Below are 14,986 nucleotides of genomic sequence, written 5' to 3'. Positions count from 1 at the left end.
TAATAGCTAGGATCTTAGTTACTTGCTGTTCAAAACTATCCATTATATTGTCTTTCCATTTTTACTTCTTCCTCCACTCAACGAGAATACGAACAAAGCCCCCTACCATAGTAAGACGAGTTCTATGATCTAACACGACTGGTTTTCCCACTGCCTTAGCCATTGACAAGAGGATTCGCTCATGCCAGTACTCGAATGGCAGATCAGGGTCCTAATCCACACGAGCTTTGTAACCAGTTCCGCTTCATGGACGTCGAAATTGGGCTTCCATCTTTGAAAGCGAATTAACTAATCCCCAAGCCTGTTCGGACTTCTACGCCATAACAAATTCACAAAAGAACTGGAATACCACAAAACCTTTCCGTAGGAGGACCATGGAAACCCTCTCCTTCAGACTCCAAGAATCCTTGGCCGCCTTACGAAGGACGTCAAGAGAGGACAAGAGAAAATTAACTCGACCTATGAGTGCAAATCGAAACTTGAGAAGATTCGACTCATATTCCTTTTGTGGGATCACAATTCTAGTAACATTACCAGAATGAATCGGTTCCGGCAAAGCTTCAATATTTGGGAGGGAAGATCTCCCAATTGCAGCAACATATGATCTTCGAGTGGGTCGAGAAACACCACAACTTGCAGCACCCCCCTCTACAAGAAGCTCTGAGGGAGGATGATCGGAAAAAACCTCTACCCACCCCTTCATTGTTACGTACTCCATGTTTATCTTATTTAGTAGTTATTTAAAATTAAATAATTAAATATTAATAATTATTTAATATTAAGTAGTTAATTAGTAGTAGAAAGTGTGTAATTAGTTATTAGTAACAGGATGAATTGAAGAGAAATCATAGGGAAGTGCGAATCTGGGAAAGGGCCGAAAGGCTGAAGCTTGAAAGTCGAAACGCTTGATGCGAAAGGAATTAGGGCTTTAGGAGTTAGTCTTAGCCATTTACACTTTAGGTTTTTTTTTTTTTTTTAACAAGTATACCCCCCAAAACGGTACGGTTTCGTTACATACCGACGGTATTGTACCCAATACCGACATTGTACCATACCGTGGCCAATACCCTTTTTTTGTCCCATACTATACCGTTTTTGCAAGTTGCAACAGTACGGTTTGGTACGGTATTACACGGTTGGTTTCGGTTTCGGTTCCAAATTGACACCCTTATGCAGGAGGATCTTCTTAAACAAGCCATTTCTTGTGCTGGGAAGTTGATTGAGGTACAACCCTTCTCAGAGGAATTGGGTTTGCCCCGTGACACAGTCTTTGTCAAAATTATTCTCAAGAAGAAGCATCTGGTTTGCATCTCTTAAAAAATCCGTAATAGTTCAAGTATGGCTTTCCCTATCAAAGTTAAATTTGAGCTCTACTCAATCTATTGGAGATGCGGTTGTATTTTTCATGATATTCAACATTGCCCTTGCATCAAGGACCCCGCGGCTTCTTGTCTACCAACTCCTGGTTTTTTTGAAGATGCCATTGCCATTCCCATCTCTGGTTTCTCCCCTATGGGTTATTTCCCTCTCAACTTGGAACCAATTTTGGAGAACTCTCTTTCTATGGACTCGGATTCGTCGGAGGTGTGCTTTCCAACATAATTTTCAGCTTCTTCCTCCACTCATTTCGGAAGAAAATTGGAGATAGCTCATGGAAACAAGTGATATGGAATGGGAAGACCTTGACCCCATTCCCATTCCATCCAACGTAGGAATTGATTTTTCTGAAGAAGATTTTCTAGCTTCACTTTTTGTTGATTGCGTTTATGACTCTGATCCAGTGGAGGGATATGTGGAAGGGAATAATCCTCACACAGAAAAACAGGTTCCCTTTAGTGTGAATGTAATGCAGGAATTTGAAGAACAACTGTTGCTTTGGAACTTGGATTCTAGTAGCACTCTCTATCAACATTGGCACATGTTTTTTTTTATTTTTATGGAAAGCAAAAATATATAAAAGCTTAAAAAGAAACGTGGTGGTCAGTACAAGCGCTCCGTGCCAAATTTTTGGCAACAACCGCACTAAAGTTGTGCATACTAAACTTGAAATATGCATTCTGAGTTAGGTCCGAAATCTGAAGTAGCGTATGAAACAAGTGCCATGGCCATTTGCATTTGGTTGGAGATGGAAGAGATTCAGTGATCCTCCGATTATCACACCAAATTTCCTTAATCTGCAACCCAATACTAGCAGCATGGTCCAGACCCTTATGGATCGCAAAAATATAGGTGACCAAGTCTTCCGAGCATCTTTCCTGCATCAAAAAACCTAAACTTGCCATCAACCAAAAAGAGATAGGCCCATCCGGCCTCAGTCAGTCTAGGTGAACTGAATCCTGCACAGATTAGGATAGGAAAATCATAACTAGGTAAAGCAAAGAAAGAAGGCTTCAACGGGAATACAATATCATGCAGCAAATCAGTCTGAGAATGACATCCAAGGTCATTCAACCGTGACTCAGATGGACTAAATACTCACTCTCCAGTGCATACTGCCCCAACACCAATATTCACGGATGTTGTGACACCCCCTTCTATGCCTAGGAAGTAGTTTTTTCCTGGGGAGTCGGAACCACTCACCCTACCACAAGAAGAGGAAACTGTTGCTACCTGCCTTGTCACTTGTCTTATCAGCTGATTTTGATATGATCAGAAACCATATGTCCCAATCAATCTCTCACTCTGTTGATCCCATTAATTTACTACCCCTGTTGAAGGAATGGATTTCTGATCATGAATCTTTATTTCAGGAACACAATTGCTCTGAATCTCTAAATGCACGCTTTACTGTGGAGGAAGCTTGTTCGGCAACACCAAATCGGGTATTTCTTTTTTCTGATTATCAAGATTTTCTCAACTTCACCTCTGTTTATTTTATCCATCTACTTTGCTTTGCATTATCCATTTATCTTTTGAACAAAAAAAGAGCCAACCGTAGATCTTTTATTCCTAGAAAACATCCATGATTTGTCAGTATTATTGCTTGTGTCTAGGTTTATTCTATATGTCTATTCTGCCTATTCCTTTGCAATTTCTTTTCGCTTTTATTGCCTTGCTCTTTCTTCCTGCTTTTCTACTTCCACCCATTATGCAAATCCTGGCATGGAATGTTAGGGGACTTCATAGTCCTTTTACCCAAAGAAGTCTAGTCTCTTTTACTAAAATCCACAAACCTGATATTATTTTCCTGTGTGAGACCAAATGTATAGACCATGACAATTTCAAAATTGCTGACCTACCAGGTATGTACAAATCAATTGCCTCTATTAATCGTGAGGGCATAAGGGGAAATAAAGGAGGGCTATGGGTCCTTGCAAACCACTTGATCACAATCACTAATATTTCTATCTTCACCCATTTCTTAGCCCTCTTTATTTCAGACCCTAGAATTGGTACTTGGGGTTGTGTCTGCCTCTACGCTCCCCCTCATTATCAACTGAGGTTGGGTTGACTTACTTTCTTTCCTCTCTTCCATTAACCAAAACTTTTTAATAGTGGGGGACTTTAATGAGGTATTGTCCCAGGCTGATAAATTGGGCGGCACTTCTTTCCACCCATCCCCGGCTGCTCAAGGGTAACCAATCTGATTTCAACCCTTTCTCTGGAAGAATTAAAATTCCATGGCTCTAGATTTACTTGGACAAATAAGCAAAGACCTTCAGGATTGGTTAAGGAATGCCTAGACAGGGCCTTCAGATCACCTGAATGGTTTTCCTCCTATCCTTTTGTCAAATCCCTGCTCTAGGATCTGATCATAATCCCATTTTAGTTAATAATTGTTTTCCTAATAAATCCTACTAGAAGTTATTTCACTTCCATGAAGCGTGGACTAACCATTCTGAGTTTCTCCCCTTCTGCCATAAACATTGGAAAAACCTTGGTCTTGATCCTCTTGAATCCAAACTTGCAAGTATGGCAAGACTCCTTAACCATTGGAACCATCACACTTTTGGGAAAATTGATAACATCAAAATTGGTCTAATGAAAGATTTATCTGACTTGGAAGATTGTCAATCCTCTTCCACCGAGGATTTGTTTAAAGTCTCCTCCCAAATTGATTGGGTCCAAAAAGCAGAAGTCTTCTGGTTACAAAAACCAAGACATCTTTACATAAAGGATGGGGGTCGCAACACCAGATTTTATCATATGGTCTCCAAAATCACTCTCAGAAAAAGAGGACTTCATTTTATTCTGAATAACAATGCTGACCGAATTGAGAATCCAATGGATATAGCCAACGAATTTATTCCTCACCTTCAAGGAATATTCCAGTCCTCCAATCCGTTAGATCCCTCTTTTATAGCACCCCTTTTTGACCCTGTGATCTCTGAAAGAGACCAATCCTCATTATGTTCATTGCCTGATATGAACGAAGTTAGAAGGGTGATCTTCTCTATTGGAGCCCTTAAAGCTCCAGGTTTTGATGGCTTTCAGCCCTGTTTTTACCAAAAGTTTTGGGACTTAATTGCAAATGATGTTCTTGCTTTTGTTCAAAAAAAATTTCAGGGACACCCCCTCCCTTCTGGGGTTAACCACACCCTCTTGAGTCTAATCCCCAAAAAAGAGGATGCTTCAAGGGTGACTGATTTCAGACCTATCAGTCTCTGTAATATTTCTTATAAAATAATTGCAAAACTGCTGGTTGGTAGATTAAAACCCTTCCTCCCATCTTTTATCTCTCCTTTCCAATCGGCATTCATCCCTGACAGACAAATTTCTGACAATAGTGTAATTGCACATGGAATCTTTCATTTCTTGTCCCACAAAAAAGGTAAGTCGGGATTTGTAGCAATAAAATTGGATATGTCCAAAGCATATGATAGAGTTGAATGGCGTCTGCTAGAGGGCATTTTCAAATTTCTTGGATTTGGAACATCTTGGGGGAATTTAATCCATAACTTGATTTCAACTTCCTCATTCTCTATCAAGTTGAATGGCAGTCCTTTTGGTTTTTTTCCATGGATCTTGTGGACTTCGCCAAGTTTGTCCTTTAAGCGCTTATCTGTTCCTCGTGATAATGGAGGTGCTATCAAGATTATTGAACGTGTACAGAGACATGGGGATGGTTGAGCCTAAGCAAACAGTTTCAATTCAAACTTGGATCATAAAAAATTTAATTCACTACAGCCAGAATGGATTCCCAAAGTCCAAAATTTAGCACCCTTAAGTTCCACAACATCCAGATTGAATTCCCAAGAGACAAGTCTGGCATTAACCTCCATGCACCAGATGATTTTATTCTTGGTAATGTTTTGCAGGGATCAAGGAAACAGCGTACATCTGCCACTCCCCATGCACTGGGTATGCCCGTTAATGTTATGCAGGGGCATCACTAATTTTTTTTCTTTTGGAGGGGGGGGGGGGGGGGAGGGAGGGGGGACAAGAAAGATATATTATATTTAAACCCTCCTTATCCCACCAAACCCAACCCACCAAAAAAAAGGGGTAAAGGTGGGACCTCACTGATTCTTGCACTTGTATTTAATTACCAAGTACCCCACGATGCAATCCCAGGAAATAAAAGACCTTGTTTGGTTCGCTATTGGCCCACTAAATATCAAAGTTTTAAGGAAAGATCGGCAAATCTATAATAAACCAGAATTTGAAAGGCAATTGGGTGATATAAGGGGATAAGAGAGATAGTGTGCGCAATTAAGGGAAGATGAAGGAACAAAATAAAGAAAGAAATCGCGCAAGGGGGGGGGGGGGAGAGTAGTATTCAACCTCATAATCTCTCAGCCATATACGAAAACAGCGGTAAAAGGGGTCTTTGCATCATAAGTTAGAACTCTTCAATTTGATCTCCAATCGAACCAGGATATTGGGAAGAGTCTGCCAACACTTAGCTGATTTAGTTCAAATGCAATTCAAGATAGCTGCTGTTCACGTGAACAGTGGTGTGGGCCCATATGGACAGGTTGTGTGGGAGGTATTTCAGAAATAGTTGTTGCCTTGCGTGGGAAATTTCACGATCTTGTGGGCCCCTACTGGAAATATGAAATGGAGGAGGATCAAGTTTTATTGCTGTCATTATCTAGTTTCTATTTCCAGCTTTAGAAAGTAGCTTTTTCTTTTATTGTAATGACACTAGTTGGTTAGGATCTTTTATTGTTGCAATATCCCTATTAGATACTTTGTTTTATTTAATACCTAGGATCTTAGTTACTAGCTGTTCAAAACTTTCTATTATGTTGTCTTTCAATTTTTACTGCTGGCTACAACCACTTGATATGTAATGGACCTTTTGAGTCTTCCCACATGATTATAAATGAAAATTGAAGCTTGTTTGTGCAAAGAGAGCCTGTGAGATGCAGTGAGGTGAGAGACCTTGGGTGTGAAGTCCTAGACTGAGATAGTCTCCCATCATTCTTCCCCTTCTCCTCCTCCCAATCGACACCCTTGTTCCGAGTTTATTTCTCTGCTATTCTGAGACCAGCGAGACTCTTGTTTAAGCTACTGATTGCACCTGTGATCTCCATCGAAGGATATCAAGTTGTTGCTGGCATTGTTGCTGATTGGAGAGGTTTCAAGCACATGTGGTTCATGATCTTGAAGGTTTCCTGCTGAAACTTTTGAGGTCATTGATCTCTCAAGTTAGACATCAATTGCTGCCAAGGTTTGAAGATCAAACCTTCCCATAGCAACCCCTACTCGACTGGGATTTGGTGGTAATCTGAGGAGTCTGGTGTGTCTCCTACCTGAAATCTCCTCAATTAAACCCTAAATCAAGAGCTGGGGAATCTCAGAATTTAGCCGACAATTTCATCTGAAATTTTGAGAACTGGTCTTATCCCTCAAGACCTCCACTCTGGGGTAACTTCAGCCCTTTCCCTTCTCGTTTATTGTGGTTCTTAAAATCAGTTTATTCTCAGACTTTTGAACCCTAGTTCTGCCTGTGAGAACTTATGAGACGGATCTTGACGACCGAGGTAGAGCGCCAATCAATCACTTGGGAGGAAATGAAAGAAGATCTGAGTGACAAGCATCTACAGTGCACGGTTATCTCTCTCTCTCTCTCCAAGCTGGGGAGAATACTTTGAGAAAGCCCCAATCAATCACTTGGGAGGAAATGAAAGATCTGAGTGACTAGCATCTACAGTGCATGGTTACATTACATCTCTCTCTCTCTCCAACTTGGGGAGAATACTTTGAGAAAGCCCCAATCAATCACTTGGGAGGAAATGAAAGAAGATCTGAGTGACAAGCATCTACAGTGCACGGTTAAATATCTCTCTCTCTCTCTATCTCTCTCTCTCCCTCCCAAGCTGGAGAGAATACTTTGAGAAAGCCCCTACTACCACCGGCCCCTCATATGGTCAGCAGCAATAAGGTGCAATATTATCATTGCCAGGAAATTGGACAATTTCCCAAAGCATGTCCAAACCGCCAGAAAGAAAATGTTGTTACTAAAGTGGAAGAATCTGATGATGATAGTCCTGATTCATAACTGTATCCACTTGAAGACCGAGATTTTAACACTAATAACTATGATTAAGTAGTGGCATTCACATGATTAGTCATGTCTCGGTAGCTGAAACCATGGAAGAAGATTCTAGTAAAGAGGTCTACGTTGACAAGATCAGAGTAGACAAGCTTGAAGCCGTGGAAGGTTAGTGTTTGAGAGTACTCCAAAACAAATCTTCAAGATTCATGATGTTGTTCTTGAAGCGGAAGAGCTGGTACCTCAAATCCTCAATGAGAAGGTTACCATCGATGAGAACTCTATGCATACAACGTTCACGGTTAATTTTTGTAGAAAACCTAGGACCTGTAACCAGTAACTCTAGAGAGAAGAGAAGATGGAAATTGTAACATACTTGAATTAATTAATTGATAGGTAAGCCCCTCTATTTATAATAGAGGGGAAATTACAAAGAGACTCAACTAGGCGATGTGGGACTAAAACCCACATAGCCGACTGTACCTAATTACATAATAAATAAACTAGCCCCAAAAGGACCAGAATACCCCCACGGTATTCTGGATTACATATTCCAACACTCCCCCTCAAGCTGGATTATACAAATAAGTAAAGAAAGAAGATCCAGCTTGAACTAAAGAAAAAAAAACTCCTAATAATGCTAACACTCCCCCTCAAGTTGGCGCATACAATATACTGATGCCCAACTTGAACAAAATGAGAAACAAACTAAGGTGCAGCAGAATCCAGCTTGACATATGAATGCAGCTCCCAAATAAACCTTCAAGAACTTGAAAAAATAGATCTTCAAAACTTGGACAGACATGATCAAGAACGGGACTGGAATGTCTTCCAAAAAGGCGACTTTCAACGATCTTCAATAGCTATCCAGTGATGAATCTCGATTGTCATAGTGACTTAGAATCTTGAAGTGAAATAACTAGAGCAAGCAGCAATGAAAACAAACTAAATCAGGCAGCAGAAAAAATACTGTATCAACCCAACTGAAAGTTCTCAAATAGGCAACAACCAAATATCTTCAATACTCTTCAATACTTCAATCTCCCCCTTACGGCAAACTCAACCCAATAAAAAAGTAGATACCCATTGGCAATGGTGAAAACTCTGATCTTCTACAAGTTCTGCTTCTACAATGTCTGCAGGTGTACTGTACATAATCCCCCCCTCACGTGTAGTACACGTGGACATAACATAGATAATGTAAAAGATAGGGCAAAAACATAATATTCCAGAATTTTCCAAAGGTGCTATGGGTAAGTAAAAAAGGAAGGAATGGCAAAATTGTAATTTATCAGAAGTTTCCAAAGGTGTTATGGGTAAATACCAAAGGTATGGGATATGAAGGGAATTAGAATTATTGAAAGAGAAAGGTGTTGGAAAAAAAAATGGCATGGCTGTAATTTGGTGGAAATCCATTTTTAAATACAATCCAAGCCAAAGGGTAAACTGGTAATAAACCAAAATTTTAAGGGTTAATTGGGTAGTCAAATAGGGGAATGTATGAAAAAGTAATGGCAGTTTGGTAAATAATCAGAATTTTGCAAGGGGCCCTTGGTAAATAAGAAGGTAATGGGTCATGTAGGGAATTAGATTTATAGATGAGGGACATACTTGGAAGGAGCAAACTCTTAATGGCACGATGTAAATAATCATAAGAAGGATGGGTACTAATAAAGGTAGGGTAGTAGGCTAGTAGGCTAGTAGCATTAAATACCTAATAAGTTAAAACTTAAAAGGAAAAGGAAAAGGAAACATGATATGGGTAATAAAATAAAGAAAAAAAGAATGATAAAAAGGAAGGCTGATTTGAAAAGTAGTGAGGAGGACTTGTGAGTCACGCAACCTTGGAATTCAAGAGAATATTAAGTGAATTAGACATAAAGGCAGGGGCATTTATGGAAACCAGGAAATAAAATAAAGCAGAAAATCATGAGCATACCTCAATACCATCATCTTCAACCACGATTCTTAGCAGTAAGGAGTTGAGAATAGTAGAGGGTAAAAAGATGACTCCATCAGTTCCTTCCTTGAAACGCAACCAGAGGGTGCAAACAGTGGCAGTTGAGAAAGGAATTTTTGAGGCACAAACCAGAGAAAGGCAGTGGCAAAGTGCAAGGATGAAACGGAGATTACAGCATTCGACACCATGAAATTCAGGGGAAAAGCCAGGCAGCGGTAACTAAAATAGCAGTCAAGATGGTTCCATGTACGAAAACAGCAATAAAATCAGCAATATGGTGGAACTGCATATCTTCGTCTTCAATCAAATAGTTGCAGCACATCATAGAAACCCAATCTCACGATAGATCTGCAACTCCATTGACCAAACCTTTGAATCAAGGAGGAACATCTTCACAAACCAGTAACAGGGTAATCGATTCAGCAAACCCTAGTAGCAACTCGATACCAACAAGTTGCTACTGAATAATCAACATCAGCAGCAAATCGATTCAACCAGCGAAGAGAACCTATTGACAGTCACGCTACCAGCAGGAAACCCCTATACCCCCATTGACTTAAGAGAAAAGGGGAAACAGAGAGGCGGAAACCAAAGGACCCCATTGCTGAAGGTTGTCTTCAAACTTCGAACCAGCAGCCAACGGATCTAGTTCAGATATGGTAGATCGAGATGGATCGAGATGCAGCAGGTCTGCAAGTAACCTGGAATTTCAGCAAAGAAGGCCGTAGTTAGAACAGATCTTCAAAAAATACGAGAAAGCCTTGTCGAGTCAAATAAATCTTCAGCAGTAGAACAGACACTGCTACCAGAAAACCTCCGAACCTTAGGGCAGCAGCAGAAAATCGTTACAGCCAAGGATCCTCTTCAACCTTGCAATTCCAGCATACAATGACTGCGGAAAATTAAAAAAAATCGATAAAGAATAAATGAGCAGGAAACCCTAGTTCTTCTTTTCTTTCTATGAACTAGGGTTTCTCCATAAATTGGAGAACTTTGAAACGACTCTCAAAACTGCAAACAAGAAGAGAATCAATCACTGGTTACAACAGCTTTGATACCATGTAGAAAACCTAGGACCTGTAACCAGTAACTCTAGAGAGAAGAGAAGATGGAAATTGTAACATACTTGAATTAATTAATTGATAGGTAAGCCCCTCTATTTATAATAGAGGGGAAATTACAAAGAGACTAAACTAGGCGATGTGGGACTAAAACCCACATAGCCGACTGTACCTAATTACTTAATAAATAAACTAGCCCCAAAAGGACCAGAATACCCCCACGGTATTCTGGATTACATATTCCAACAATTTTGATTCAAAGTTCGATCATGTAGAATTCGTTATGCCATCATAGTTCTTTGAAGAGAGATCTCCACCCCTTGCAGACTACATTCCTAAAGTCTACAAGCAACCAGAATTCTGTTTGGGAACGGTCAAGTCTACAACCCATATGTTGTTTTGTCCTCGTTACTACAAAACTTGAGGATAAGTTTGTTTCAAGCTGTGGTGAGTTGATGCAGATTCATCACCAAACTAGGTGTGTTTGCTTAGGAATAAGTCTAGGATTGTGTTGTATACATGTTGGGCCTATGGTCCATGGGGTACTATCCATGGGGTTTTCAAAGTAATAGGGCCACTTTTATGGGCCTATCAGCTAGTTGGTTTCTTATATTGAGTTTATTTTAAGTTATTTTGGCTTAGTTCAATAAATCTGGTCCAATTCAAGTTGCCTATTTAATTCTTTAAGTTAGCTATTAAGTAGTGGGTCCACATCACTTAAGTCGACAGTGGCATAGAATAGATTTATTAAGTGATTGTGATTTGTAATAAAGAGTCAGCTGGGGGGATTTTGTATTCCAACTCAAACTCTTATCTCTTTCTTTATAAATTAAGCTGTACGTGGGGAAGTTTCTTCTGAACCATAATTTTAAAAATTGCATTGAACTCTATCTCTTTTGTTAAAAATAAAACTGTACGTGGGGAAGTTTCTTCTCAAACACAATTTTAAAAATTGCATTGTTGCTGCTGCTAGTCTTCTTCATTGGAGATCCTTGTGTTTAACCAAGGGGAAGGGGTTGGTGTTTGATCCAATCGACGTCTTACGGTGAGAAACCCAGGTGGATCGGCTTCTAGTTTTATGTTCTGCTGCTACCATTGTTCTACAAAACTTTCTTATTCATATTCTTCTGAACCACAATTTTAAAAATTGCATTGAACTCTATCTTTCTTTATAAATAAAACTGTATGTGGGGAAGTTTCTTCTAAAACACAATTTTAAAAATTGCATTGCTGCTGCTGCTGCTGCTAGTCTTCTTCATTGGAGATCCTTGTGTTTAACCAAGGGGAAGGGGTTGGTGTTTGATCCAATCGACGCCTTACGGTGAGAAACCCAGGTAGATCGTCTTCTAGTTTTATGTTCTGCTGCTACCATTGTTCTACAGAACTTTCTTATTCGTATTCTTCATTCTTAGCCATCAACTAGTAAATTTAACTCTGAAATGTCCTGCAAATAGACTGGTTCTTCTAGAAGATTAATACAATTCACTATTTCTCATCCGAATCAATTCTGATTTTCTGTGTTCTGTTTTGATCATCAAAGATATATTTGTTTGATTTTAACCTAATATCTGTTTGGTTGAAATTATATAGTTTATGACAATTACACCCCTATCGGTTGCTGTTTATATTCTTCATCAATTACTGAATCATGATCTGTTTCAACTCACTGTTCTATATCAATTACTGAATCATGATCTGTCTCAAACATGTTCAACCCGGTCCAAGGAAATGCTCCTACATCACCCCAACATTAAGAGTAGAAAAACATCCAAGAAAGCTTTGCATTGTCTAAGAACAATGCGGTCCAAAACAGACAATGGACACAAACATGCAGAATCAAGTGAAGGAGCCCCAACCAAAGTAATGAATCTAACTCATTCCACACCTATAGAACAAATATCCTAGATGATGGACACACACGCACACCCAAACACAGAAAGGGCCCCATCAATAAAAGCATGATGACAATTGCTGTGCAATATCACTTTGAATGTAAATTGGAGTAGGTCACCCGCCCTGTTTTCCTTTAATAGGGAGCACCAAGAAGTAAAGCAATGCATCTATGGCAAGATTCATGATAACTTATGAAATATAGGTGACTGGATAACTAAATTTTATTTTAAGAGGCAACAACTGAAAGAAATAAAGCAATACATGTAGTGCTCGATTTAAGATAACTTCTGAATATATGTGCTGGAAACTAACAAAACAATGACAGTGGAAGTACTTACAGATTGTTGCTCTTCCTGACAAGTAAATGGCCTGCTTAGACGATAGGTATTGTTTCGACCCTTGGCCCACAGCCAAAAGCGCTGGTACTCCACTGGAATGTCAAACTCTTTAGCAACCCAGTCCTGTAAACCACTTCAATAGTTAGATAAACAGAAACCCAAAGCAAAAATAAGAACTTGATTATTACACATTGTTTGCATGTATGAAGCAGACCACACATCACAAAGGCTCTCTATGGTTGGTTTTCTATTTCAATTTCAGATCAGTTTATTAAAATAAGTCAACAAATAGATTTTTGGTCAAGAATTGAAATTGTGTGGTTTCATCAATTGAAAATAATTCAAGAATAAGAATACCATTTGGTAGTTCAATTTAAGAATAGATTCTATCTATTTATGATAATAACAATGATACTGAAGATAATGATAATAGAAATAACAATAATAATGATAATGCTAATTTTAATAATGAAGATGATGATGGATAATGATAATGATAACGATAATGATGATGATGATGATGATAGTAGTAGTAATAATAATAATAATGATAATAATAATAATTATAATAATGATGATAATACTGACAATAATAAGAATGAGAATGATGATGATGATGATAGTAATGAAAATAACAATGATAATAATAAGGGTAGTTATCTATGCAACAATGGAAGGTGATTTTTCAGAAAAATCCCAAGAAAAATCTGAGCAATCCATTTTTATGTCTATTTAAATCTAAACTGTCTATTACCGCTTAGAGTTGGGAGAGTGCACAGTAATGTCTAGAGTACTGGTACACATGCATGAACATACACGGGATGTGTGCCAATACAAAAGGAGGAATTTGATTGAATTAGAGTCTGCAATTTAGGTGTGTCAATACCTAAACCGAACTGGTTAAACCGATTGGGATTGAACCACACCGGACCGATCTCTAATTGGATCGGCTTCGGTTTGTGTGTTTAGGGTTTATTTGGTTTCGGCTCAGTTCGGTCTAAACCGACAATGCATCGATGAACCAGACCGACAAACCCAAACCTAGACCGAACCAACCCGACCCAGTACAAACCCTAGTAATGACTAAATGACCAAATCGGCTAATCCCTTTCAATCTTTCTTTTCGACTTTTCCTAACACTGGCTGACTCTCTCAAGTTCAACACTCGACTCTCGACTCTCTCAAGTCTCACTGTCTCAGGCTCTCAGCAACTCAGGCAACGGCACAACTATGTTCTTTTCTCTTCTCTGTTCTCTCTCTCTCCACACCTGAAACCCTAAACTCTCTCTCGGTCTTTCTCCTCTTTCTGTTTGAACTTTGAAACCTTGAACTTATTGCATATTACGTTTTAGTGTTTTACTTTGAAGCCTTGAAGCTGTACATCAGAAAATGATGCTATTCCTCTGAGCCCGGTTCATTTTGTTTGAACTTTGAAGCCTTGAAGCAGTGATTTATTGAGTGTTTAATTTCTTTCTTGCTCATACCCGAATACCCAATGATAGTGATTTATCAAGTGTTTTCTTTATTGATCATGCCATAATACCCTGTGAATCTGTGATTTATTGAGTGTTTTCTAATTTTCTTACACCTGCAGTTCCTTTTTGTTTTATTTTTATTGTTTGTTCGGTTGCTCCCTTATGAATTACATATTTTCCCTCTTCTCTAATCTTTATTAACTGATTGCAACTCTTACCCTATTCAGTCTTCTCTAAGCTTAACAATTGTCTCTAGACTCTCTACCTTCTTGTCTAATTTTGCTATATTATGTGATGATGTTGGTTTTTTAGAAAATTTTGGGTATTGCTGCCTTGCTGGGTATGCTTTCTATCCGAGTCAGCTCCTAGTTTTCATATATAATTATATATATTTTCTATTAATATGTTATATGTCTTTCTATTAATTATAGTTATAGAAATGTCCAACAAACCAACGAACAAGCCAACATAGAACTGAGCCCGAATGTGACTCAGATGTTGATGTGATGTCCAATGATGGACCTTACAATCCTAGAATTTCAACAACAAAACCTGCTAGCACAACCTGTAGAAAACGAAATTACCAAGAGGAAAAGGAGTACGGTTTGAGATGAGTTTAAAATTCATGAGGGGAAGGATTTTAGTTATTGGAGGAATCGAGCGGAATGCAAAAGGTGTGGGCAAGCCTATAAGGCTGATAGTACTATTAATGGAACTGGAAGCCTTAGGAGACATTTTAAATTGCCCAAAACAAGAAAACTAAGGATTATCCCAAATGATTCTGGGTATTAATGATGGAGAAATAATGTTAAGAGGCT

At 38.9% G+C, this 14,986-nt stretch overlaps 1 pseudogene; it reads right to left on the bottom strand.

The window, feature by feature from the left end:
• The window catches only part of LOC122655890, a 93,006-nt pseudogene that overhangs the window by 11,597 nt on the left and 66,423 nt on the right, over nucleotides 1-14,986 (bottom strand).

The sequence above is a fragment of the Telopea speciosissima genome, chromosome 1 (assembly GCF_018873765.1).
Source record: "Telopea speciosissima isolate NSW1024214 ecotype Mountain lineage chromosome 1, Tspe_v1, whole genome shotgun sequence".
NCBI classification, from domain to species: Eukaryota; Viridiplantae; Streptophyta; class Magnoliopsida; order Proteales; family Proteaceae; genus Telopea; species Telopea speciosissima.
Note: the sequence above shows the minus strand (reverse complement) of the source record. Positions and strands in the feature narration are given on the sequence as shown.